We start from the raw sequence: 11,769 nt of genomic DNA, 5'->3' as shown, positions 1-11,769 counted from the left end.
ATACATACAAACCCATGAATTTAAATGGGTTTGAATGCATTTCAAGGCACAGTAATTTCATCTCATTCAGAGCACCGAGGGATATTCCAGTAAAGATCCAGCAGAGGGCGGAAGTGAATAAAGAAAATGAAACGAGAGCATGTGCGTGTAAACGCACCTGCTGTGGGCTGCAGCATCAGCACCACTCCTCCTCCAGATCCCTCCCTTCTTCTCCTCCTCCTTTCCCTCCTGTCTGCAGCATACCTCTCTCTCCTGCACCGTTCATGCCATCCTAAACCTGAGCGAGAGCAGAGGAAGCAGCAGAGCCACGCGGCTTTGTTTCCAATAGCAGCTTCTGTGTTTTCCACCAGCCTCCTCCGTGAATCAGCACCAGAAAACCCTGCAAGTAAGTGGCGACACAGAAAACATCCGACGCATGTCTTTTTTTTGCAGCGTTGATCCAGAGGCCAGTTGCGGTTTTAAGATGTGTCGCACATGTATTTGCTTGCTTTATTATTTTTCTTCTTCTTCTTCTTCTTCTTCTAGCCGAACCGATTCGTTCGCAGCTAAATGTTAATGTCATTGCTTTATTTGTTAAAAAAGAAAGGAGAAAAAACATTTAGCACGTTTGTGTAAAGGAGACTGCTCTTTAATGAGGGTTAAATAATACAGGCGGGATTGGAGGAAAAAGTGAGGTCATGCAGGTTGATGAGATGGATGGAGCAGGTGAGATATCTGTGAGTGTGTGTTGCTAATGATCTTGTATAAATTACAGGCTTGACTTGTAGACTAGAGCTATTACCCTCTGTATAGTGAGGTAATAGCCACTTGCATTAAATTTGCATGGATTTCAGCAGGAGTGTTACGTGCTGATAAGTTGTTCATGAAAAATACAGATTCTATTAATTATTACCTTATTCTTGTGTGTAGGCTCAGGAGAAACATCCTGATATTTGCATGGTTTTAGGTTATGACTCAATGACAGGATTATTTAATTACCTTCTTAATTTTACAGTTGTGGTTGCTCCAACCTCATTTGTCTGGATAGAGTGTGATGACTTCCAGGTTCGACCCTGGGTATAAGTGAATTTTGCAACCATTGCTTGTTGGGGGGCCCAATGAAATTGGGTTCAACTGTATATGTGACAAAATACATTAATCTGCAGATGATCTGATTCAGGACTTTTGGTGTTCTGAATCGATTCTCAAAATCTGCAAATATTCATAATCAAAAATTAAATAGAAAAGTGCTGACACTCTCAAGAATGTGTCAGTTATACTGCTGGAGTTTTTGCTCATACCTTTATTTGCAATATTATCTGTAAGTCTGATGATTGCATCATGAATCTCAGAACAATTCTTGAATGCCTTTATGTGCGCTGTGACTGTATTAATGGGAAAAAAAAGTCACCCATTAACATAATAGTTTTCTGTCTTAATCAAATAAAGCCAACAACATTTGATTTTTATCAACATTTATTTGCAAGTAGTACAGTTGGTGTGCATATCCAAGAGCAATCTTTCCCAATATTTTCTGCACTACAACTTTTCTTATCATGTGTCAAACTCTTCTAAGGCAACCTTCACACTGCAAGCCTTAATGCTCAATTCAGATTTTTTTTTTTTGTGAAATCTGAAACATTTTTGCGTGGTTGTTCACATTTCCAAATATATTCGACTTGCATGTGATGTTCTGTGTGAACTGCAAACAACCTAAAAGTGTGCAGCATGCACACTAGAAGAAGCAGTAACGTCACATGTAGACTGTGCTGAATGTTTGCGGAAGTAAACATGTCTGCTAATAGTGGACAATATCTTAAAATTTTAAAGTTGTTGCCCAACTGGAGCCAGCACGTTAACAACTTAATCCACATTTTTCTTCCTGCTTCCGTGTGACCTGGCCACATAGACACACAGGTCACAGTTTGAAAAGATCATATATGTATCAGATTTAGAACCACATAGCCAAGTGGGTTGCATTTGTAAAAAAATGGATTTGTGCTGTTCAGACTCTCATTAACAGATCAGATACAGGTCGCACAAGGGTAAAAAAAAAAAAAAAGTATTTGGGTCACTTCAGGCTGCAGCGTGAACATGGCCTGACAGGCAGCTCAAATTTTCCAAGTCCTTTATGTTGTAAAGTAAAAGATGTGTTTTCTCCCAGTTTATATTGATTTAAATGTTTGCAGAAACCCATATATTTTTGTCAATTCAACATTACAATACCTCTAAAAAAAGATAATGCTGAGCATCAGAGTGCTCACTCTGTAGCAACAGCAGACTGCACTGATATTGTTTTTCTGTAACAAGTTCTGCCCCTATATTTAAAATTAATCTAATCTCCCAAATCTGACAGTAAACATCTCTTTAGTGTATCAATACTGGATCGGATTGACCCCCCATCTCTATCCTAAACCTATTTGGAAATTAAACCTTCACTATTTGGAAATTACTGAAATGTAAAGCTCTCTGGGCCAGGAACACATTTTCTGTGCATATTATGCTGGAGAATGTACAAAACAAAGAAAGCAAAGAAAGCAAGGGCAGTACAAATGGGAGATCGGTTGAGCCGTTCCGGGTGAATGGTTTAAATGAAGGTGAGCCAAACTCTGCCCAGGGCCTCATACAACCTTGATCCAGCTCTGTTGGGAGGGCATTAATTAAGACCTCACCTTCCTGTCTGATACCTTTATCTTTGTGCCAGGAAAAATCCCAGCCATGGTTGTTGGTTTTTTCTGACACTTTTGGAAAACTGTTTTTAGTCTCTCCATTGTGTTGCTTGAAGGCCCTGAGTACCTGAGGTGTGAATTGAAGCATCAAACAAAGGTTAAGTGAATATGTTCTTTCGCACCTTAATAGTTGATTTGTTTCTGATATTAATGTTGTCGTTGAGATTGTGGAGAGCAATTTGAGACCAACTTCACCCCAGTTTTTGTATTGGCATCTTTAGGATTTTGCCTGGTGGTACTGGTTAAACTAAGAACCTTTTACTAAAATGTGTCTGATAAGTGCACTTCATAATGTTTATTGATTCCAGTACCACAAGCTTTCCACATTTATGGATCATCCAGTTCATTTTGTTAAACCTCAGCAAACCCTTCCTGTCATGTTAACGCGCAGGCTGACACGACGCTGCCCGCGAGTGACCTTTCAACTGTCTGTTGTCGTTGCCTTTCTGGATGCTGACGTTTGCATGATTGATACAATATGTCTGACCTCAGCTATATCTCAGCTGCGATCAATTCAGTAAGAACACAGCGCGCACTGCTGCGAACGTGTGTGTGTGTCTGTGAGTGTGTGTTTTACAGAAGCCATCTGTTTCAGATATGATATGCACGCATGTGTGTGTGTGTGTGTGTGTGTGTGTTTCTGCGGGTAAGAACGCTTGTCGAAAAGCCCAGGAGTGTTGCACACTAGTGAAACCTTCCAGGATATTCTAAAGGGCAAACAAGGAGAAGAAGGATGGGAAACAGTTCAGTTGTGAAAAGTGAGAAGAAACACAGAAATTGTGTCAGTGTGACTCTTAGTGCATGCTATAAAGTTTACTTGAATTAAATATGCACCAATCAATCTTTTTTTTTTTGACCAATACTGATTTTCACATAATCTGTTGTTTTGTTGTTGTTGTTGTTGCCAAAGGTTTACAGCACAAAAAGAGAAGAAACAAACAAAAAGAGGGGAAAAGATTAATTATATACAGTAAAACTAACTGCATAACCTCCTTATCTTAAAAGAGAATCTTCTAGCTGTCCAAGATTGCATACATAAAGTGCTTTTGTTTCATAAATAACAACAGTAATACCAAGTAATCCCACTGGCTTTGAACTTGTTGAATATTTGCTGTCTCTGAACACGCCAAACGCACGTGAAGAGAAAAAAACCCCAACAACTCTGAGCTCTGAAAGATTAATTGGTGCACCTCTAGTTACTGTAGTTACGTTTTGAATAGAAGAATCTTAACAATTTAGGAAAACATAGAGAGACTCCAGTTAGTTTGACAACTGTATTGTTGCAGCCACCTCCTAGCCCACTTTTGTCAGTATGTATATAAATCTCATCAGCGTGTTATGTATGCATGTGAGCAAGCACACACGCACTCAAATCCGCGTTTTCAGATTCACGCTGCTTTTGTCTGGAAGGTGGCAATGAGCCCGCCATGGCTCCTCCCCTGCAGTCATGGCCAAGACAAGAGGGGTGAGAGGGGGGAGAGACACGCCTCCTCGCATACGCACATGCACGTCCCTATGCCGTGGAGAGTCAGCGTGAAAGCCATTGTTTCACTTGTGTGCAACCTTTTACAGAATGTCAGCAGTCAGTTCAAGGGCACAGAGTCAGCTCATTTGGGTAACAAGAGCAAGTAAGCTGGAGCCTTTACTTGAACAATTCCTTTTATGTGCAGAGCTCCTTGAAAGCCCGTTTCACAAATCAGCAAGATGACAGAAATCCACATGATCAATATTTAAAGAGCCCTCTTCATATTCTGCATCTATCCACTTCTGGTTTTCAGCCTTGTCCGTGTTGCTAAAAATAAAACTGTTCGCCAGAACAGTCGTGCATGTGAGATGTCGCCCCCAACCCCAAAGGAGTTCATGGCTCTGTTAAGCACATTTCCCCCCAGAATGAAAACAGTCACTTCTTTTCTTAATATATTCTTTCCCTCTGTCCTTCCTGAACCCTCATTTTGCCTTTTTTTTTATTACTCACCTCTCACCATCTTCCCTCCCCCACACATCAAGGGTTTGGACATTACAACACATTTCACATTTACACATAGCAGTGCTATCTAGAATCCTCTCACTAGTTCCCATCAATCGTACTTCCTCTGTGCTTCATCATACAGTCTGTATTTTCTTAAAATAAACAAAGGTGACTCAGCCTCTTGCCCTTCTGGCTCTGAATGTCTGCAGCCTCCTCAGAGTCCAACGAAGAATGCATCTCTTTATTTGTACTCTTCACAGCTTGAATGTAAGGCACTTTTTTTTTTCCTCTCTTTGTCCCATACAGTTTCAGGCATGCAAGAGTTAACATTTCTCACTCTGCGACAGGCATTAGGGTAGAGGGTGGAGGGGCTTTGTTAATAATAATGCAGAGTTACCAGCTACCGGTGTGGACAGGCAGCCTCGTTTCACGCCTCCTTCAAGCTGCCACCAGTGCGATGGATGTTAGTCTGTGTTTTGACTGCTCTCTCACAATCTCCTTTTTCGCCGTTTTATGACAAATGGGGCGAATCTGCTCGTTTGCACCGGCGTCTGTCGCTTGACCAATATCAGTTTGTCCCATCTTAATAACTTAAACCCCAATTTAATTTTCTCTACTCTTTTGGCTCTGTCTGTATTTCATCACTTTGCAAGGTGCGCAGCACAGCAAAATAAGACGGTGAAGGGAAAAAACCCTGCCTTATGAAGTGAAAATTGATTCCTGGTGATTGCCAAAGGCAAGAATGAAAAAAATATGAAGTACATAGCACAAGCATTGCCTGTTTGCCATAAACCTGTACTTGCGAGTGACAGCTTTTTTTTTTTTTCCATCAAAAATCTGGCTACGCGGGTGAGTGTGTAGGAGTATTCTCATGCCTTGAACTTTCACACATTTTTACACATTCAACCATGACCATAAAGGAATTTATTAGCAAAAAGACTTTCACTTTTCACTTTAAAAGTAGTATAAATATAGTTGTTTTTTTTTTTTTTTTTGGGGGGGGGTATGCATAAAAAAATACAAATATTGCACCATGCACACTAATCCTACGATGAGAAATGGTGATGGCAGCATCGTACTGTTGGGATGCTTTTCTTCTGGAGGAAGAGTGACGCTGGTCATTGATGGGAGGAAGGATGGAGCTAAAAGCAGGATTATAGATGCTGCAAAAGACAAAGGTCCTTCTTCCATATAATATTTATGATGTAAAATAAAATAAAATAAACAATGAAAGAATGAAGAGGTTAAAAAAACTGCTTGAATTTCATGACAAAAAATATGAATTACACAATTATGTTCTACTTTGGGTTACATACAAGTTCAGAAAAATACATTGAATACATAGCAAAATGAGGGAAAGTTGCATTGTAGCCACAGACTGAGCTATGTGTGGTTGTATAATGGAGTTACTAAAATGTCCTTTCTCTTCTTCTTCTGCATAGATAGAAATTCAGAACATGGTGCATGTCGATTTTATTGTTGCTTCTTTAGATATGCTTCAGAGCTTGTTGCAGGTTTTACTGCAGTAATCTCTTGGTTGTGAGAGCAGCAAAGAGACAAAGCATGAAAATGTTTCCATGTGTGATTGCATTTGGCCATTTCTGACTCATCTGATGAATCCCATTAGTGGCATTTTGTGAGTTTCCGTCAGTTTCAGAGCAGGTAGCAAACACGGCATGCCTGCACGCGGTAAGGAGATAAATCATCTTTTATTGGAGATGATCTGATTTCCATATCCCCCTTATTCACTTAGCTATGACCACCCACTCTGACCCAAGATTCTCCATAAATCCTGTTACTGCCCCCCTGCCCCATGATGTGGGAGTGCAGAGAGACAGATAGCAAAGCTGCAGTCTGCTGATGTGGCCCCTTAGGACGATGGAAATGGGATTGATTGCCTCACCCTGCCCTTATAAACACTTCATTAATAAGATGAAAGATTTGATTGGCTGGACCAGCACAGCAAAAACTTAAAAAAAAAAAATAATAATCTCATAAGAGAGGCATAAAACAGATGGGATCACTGTAGGAACGAAGCTTGTCTGAATATGGTGTGAACCACAGTCAGAGAAGCAAAGTGGAACATTTGTTGTTTTTGATGCAGAAAAGGGAAACCAGTTCAAATCAATAAAGACAAAAGCCGCAAGACTATTTATATGTCGTTTCCTGCGCTGCTTAGCTTCTTTGTTGTATGTGATAGTAAATCCCATGAGTTATCTCTTGACTTAGCGCTCAGCAACACCGCAGTGAATCGTCTTGTGAGATTCTGCAGACGGGGTGTCTATTGTGCACTGTGATAATGAAGCATTTAGCTCATTCCACTGCTATTTCTGTCCGTATTGTGCTGCAGACAGATATAGGAGGAGCAGGCAAGGATTGTCTGAGGATTGTCTGAGCTTTTACCTGTTGGATGACTTTCATGGAATGTTCTGTTTTTGTTTACTATGTCTGTTTTAATGTGCTGAGCAGCAAAGTATTATTTATTACTTCTATGCAATAAATATAGCATTAAGTGCCTTGGAGCGAGTTCCACCTTTCTGGGCAACCAGTTTTAATGCAAACCAGGTGCTAAATCAGATTATGTCATGTATAAATATTCAGGAGTCACGATTTATGGTGATACGCACAAACAGATGTCATTGTTCTGTGCCGTCTCGTTTGTTTCTATTTTAAGTGCTGGAATTCACATCTCGGCTCAAGTGTGGATGAAAGAGATGGGAAGGGGAGAATACATGTGTGAGAGTGTTGCTGGTGTCCCCCTTGGGGACCACAGAGCTATAAAACCTGTCTGCTAGCCAGTGGGGGGAGGAGTAGAGTAAAGCAAAGTGCCAAAGACAAATGGCTTCCCTGAAAGCCGCTTGTGCTGCTGGACGAACAACAAAGATGCCGGGGAAATGCATGTCGGGCACGAGTGTGTGCCTGAGAAATTCGATTGGCTTTGTATTGTCTCAGCGGTTGTCTGTGTGTGTGTGTCTGAAAATGGAAACAAATGCTGCAAAATAACAAAATAAGAAAGTGAGCGCGGCGCTCAATTCAAAGAATTTCTTTTTACTTTCAGATAAAACAATGCAAAAGTTTACCACTTAACTTACCTTTTCTTAACTGTAGACTGTTTTTCTCAGAACATCCTCTGTGCACAGGAAGGAAAGAAATCTCTTAAAACACGTCAAATCACTTGAGGCTTTTGCCCAATCATGAGAAAGAAGCATCTTTTTACTGTCTTGTGCAAGTATTCATACCACTTGATCTTTTTCATATTTTGTAAGTTTACAACATCAAACTTGTATTTTATTGGGATTTTGGGATTGTCAGACATGAAGCATAAGTCATATTTATGCTGGCATGAAATAAATTCTTAAGAAAAGCATCTCCACAGCATAATGTTGCCACCACTTTGGTGGATTAAAGGTTTAGATTGTTTTGTAACCTAACCCTGCTTTAAACTTCTCCACAGCTTTGTCCTTGGCCTGGCTGCTGTGCTCCTTCAGTGAACAGCTGCATTTAAACTGAGATTAAAAAGGTTAAAAGGGTTTAAGAGGTTTCACTGAATTTTATTAACATTAAATGACAAATTCAAGAGGTTAATTTGTAAAAAAGAAAAAAAAAACACATATCCTTCAAATTCACAGTTATGAACTCAGTTATGTTGCTCAACCCCTTAAAGTTACTGAATTTAGAGGTAGTAACCAGACAAAATATAAATAAATCATTCATGGGGTATGAATACTTTTACAAGACACTCTGGAACATCTCCTTTACATTGTAAAAAATAAATAAAAAATAAAACAAATTCAGTCTCTTAGGAGATTTGTCTGTGGTTAAAAGGGGGGGAAAAAGAACTCATTAATTAATCACTAATTTCCTGTTCCTTCAAACTGTATTTGATTACACCATGATTTTGCCCGTAGTTTTAAAAAATAAAATAAAATTAAAATTGTTTTTTTAGTCTCTTATACTTTCGGTCAGTGCTTTCATCTTGAGGTTCACTTATGTCTGTCTGGAGAGAAGAATTTTATTAAAGCGGAAGTACAGGTTCCCAGTTTCATCAGTGTGAGCAATTCATTACTAATGAGCCTTATTTGTGGTCAGGGATTTCCAATAATGGCTCTGCTCTCCTCTCTTGGGCTTGAGTCGGTAAGTCACATCATAAACGGGGCCGTAAAGCTCATATAGCAGCTCTCATTGCACATTCCCCACCGTCCGCCTAATTAGAAATCTTCAGCAACTCTTTTCTTTCACCGATGTGCAAATCTTATCCCTCCCACGTCAGATTATGTCTCAGTCTCTCACCCACTCAGACTGAATCCTCATAGTCGAATTAAAATGAGTCTTTCCTCGGTTCGTTTACATTTTCAGCTCACATTATGGTGAGATCTTGTTCATGTCATGAGCGACTTAATTGGTTTGGTTTAATATCACATAAGGGGTCACCGAAAAACTCCCAAAATCTGGAACAGAACTTGATTAACATCAAAGTACCTGTTCTTCCTGGGTCATGCTTTCATCATGTTATGAGTACATCCATTTGTAGTAGGAGGGATGTTCCTCCCTCATTTTGTTAGTTTCTAGTGAGTGTCCATCCGTCATTGTGCATATTTGCTTCCAAAGGTGTGCCAAACACATTTGATGGTCAGACTGGGCTACGTTCTGCAAAATGTGGTACCATCCCTATTTATCCTGAAAGAAAATAACATATTGGCTCCTAGTTGGCATAAATGCCCAAGTTGCCTAATAAATTCTATTCTTTATGTCAAAAAAAAGAAAGAAAGAGAGCCAAGTGTTTTTATTTTTTCTGACATTTTTAATTTCATGTTTTGCACTGAACCAAATATTTTTATTCAAATTGTCAGACTTGTTCATCAATTCTCCATACTCTTCCGTTGTGTACCAAATTGGCATTGTCAGCCTGGTTGTTTGTTGAAATGCAGTGTACTGAGGTGCAGGCTCTGTGACTGAGCAGAGCACTCAGCCTCCCTCAGATTGCTGTCATCAGCACAAGCTTCGGTGCTACATCAGCGCTGTAATCAATCTGGCACCATGTCCTCTCGGAGAATTCAGCCTCCTCCTCCTCCTCTCCCTACCACTTTGAGTTTTCCATGTGTGTTTTGTAACCAGCTAATTATTTGATAGTGAGCGACATACACAGGAGCAGAGTGGGACAGACAGTGGGCGGATTGCCTGTTGTTATTTGTATGTAACGCAAATTGGGTTTCTCTTTCTCTTTTTGATGCAAAACAGAAAACTATATAGAAGTCAACAAATACTTAACTGCAATCTTTATGTGTAATAAAAGAACTTGCACTTTTTCTTATCTTTTTCAAATAGATCTTTCTTAGCTGAGTGCCAAATTCACAAAACCAACTGACCATCAGGAAAACATATTCTGTTTGATGCTTTCAATTCTTGTGCATTTGGAAAGAATTCACAAATAAGCCACAGCCACAGGGAGCTGCCATCTTAGCAGTGAGTTTGTTAAAATGCCTGCTATCAGATACATGAAGAAAGGACCTGCTAATGAGAACAGACACCTCTGCTGGAAAAATAATTAGGTGAGGGCTCAACTTGAATTTCTGAAATGATGCAAACAGAATGGAAAGTGAAGGCAGACGCATGATGTGGTGCACAAAGACAATCGATGGAGAAAAAACCTCAATATGTTTCATACTATTTGATAAAGATTTAAAACAATATATTGCACAATGTGGATCCGTCAGTAAGGTGTGCTTTAATAATCACACATTAAATTGGAATAGCATAAAAATGTCAAATTTATTCTGTATGTGTTGTCAGTTTTTTGTTTGTGTGCATTTCAATGCACAGATAATTCATCCTGCACTAAAAAAATGCTTTCACCATCTTTGTTTCGGTGGAATTGTTAAGGAAGACAATAAAATTACACAGTTGTGGACTGTGTTCAAAGAAAATTGTATGTGGCCAGTAATTGTGTATCTGGATGTAAGCTATTATCAACTGCCTGCAACAAAAAACAACAAAACAAACCCACAACGTCGGCATTACTGTTGAGCCAGTACCTTCTCACTCCTTTGGAAAAATCTGTATTGGATGATACAGAAAATACATCCTCCCAAAGTCACCCATTGCCTACTCCAGCCTTTCATTAAATTCAAGCAGAGCCACTGCGCTCATAATCAGCTCACATGGCTCTTTCTTCTCCCACAGCCCCACTGCTCATAAAAAAATTACATACTCAAAGGCATAACACGCTATAACTCATGTAAAGATTGAAACTAAATGGCTTTCCCGCCGCTGCTGTATTTTTACTTACTTTTTTGCACCGTCTTTGTATACTGCATGCAAGATTACTCAGCTCAAGGGAGAAGAAGAATCTGTATGAAAGAGATGTTGTTGTGTAGCCATGACGTTTTGTCATTTTCCATTACTGTACGCAATTTGTGGTGCTAAAAATAGAACTTCTGATACCACTTCTGATTCAGACAACATATACATAGTATTTGATTTCCATTGTGTTCATAGCATGGATAAGGCATTTTGTTTTGGGGATGTTGAGTCATGCAAAAGCATTAACACCCGTCTGATGTGCTAACCTTCATTGCATCCTCCCAAAGAGGTTACCTTTGTTGCCATTTTCTTTAGAAGCTTTCCTAAGTCCCCAACCCCACAACAAACTACAGATTTTACTAATATAAAATATTCATAAATTATCTAGAAAAACACGATCTTTGTTTTCATAGTATAAATGGGTACATGTATATTTGAACATAATTTCTCCTTGAATGTATTGTGCTACTGTGTACTTTATACTTACATCAAGATTTGATTTAATGTAAACTGTATAAATGATACAGTTGAAATTAGTCTGATAGAAACCTTTTCTACGTTTTTCAAGTATGATTGAATTTAACTACTGTTACTGTTGAGCAACTCTGTAGTTGCCATATTAAATACAAGTGTTGCAGTGAAGTAATCATGTTGACAAAAACTGTGTAAATGGTGAAGTTCTGATTTTATTTCTTTATACATTTATGGACACGTTGATTGATGACTCCCCACATTCCCTTGGGTAGAGAGGTTTTGTGTCAAAAAAACCCTCTAATAACACAAGTTACAAAT

The 11,769-nt window shown here is 39.2% G+C and overlaps 1 protein-coding gene across 2 annotated transcripts in view; it reads left to right on the top strand.

The window, feature by feature from the left end:
- Positions 1–205: 205 nt before the first annotated feature.
- The window catches only part of mtus2a (microtubule associated tumor suppressor candidate 2a), a 41,822-nt gene continuing 30,258 nt past the window's right edge, over positions 206–11,769 (top strand). For both annotated transcript variants that reach the window (XM_007555942.2, XM_007555934.2), the window contains exon 1: positions 206–385. The gene's annotated coding sequence lies outside the window, so the exon portion shown is untranslated. The remainder of the gene's footprint in view (positions 386–11,769) is intronic.

The sequence above is a fragment of the Poecilia formosa genome, unplaced genomic scaffold (assembly GCF_000485575.1).
Source record: "Poecilia formosa unplaced genomic scaffold, Poecilia_formosa-5.1.2 Scaffold3, whole genome shotgun sequence".
Taxonomy (NCBI): domain Eukaryota; kingdom Metazoa; phylum Chordata; class Actinopteri; order Cyprinodontiformes; family Poeciliidae; genus Poecilia; species Poecilia formosa.
The sequence above is the reverse complement of the archived record's forward strand: the minus strand, read 5'-3'. Positions and strand labels throughout refer to the sequence as shown.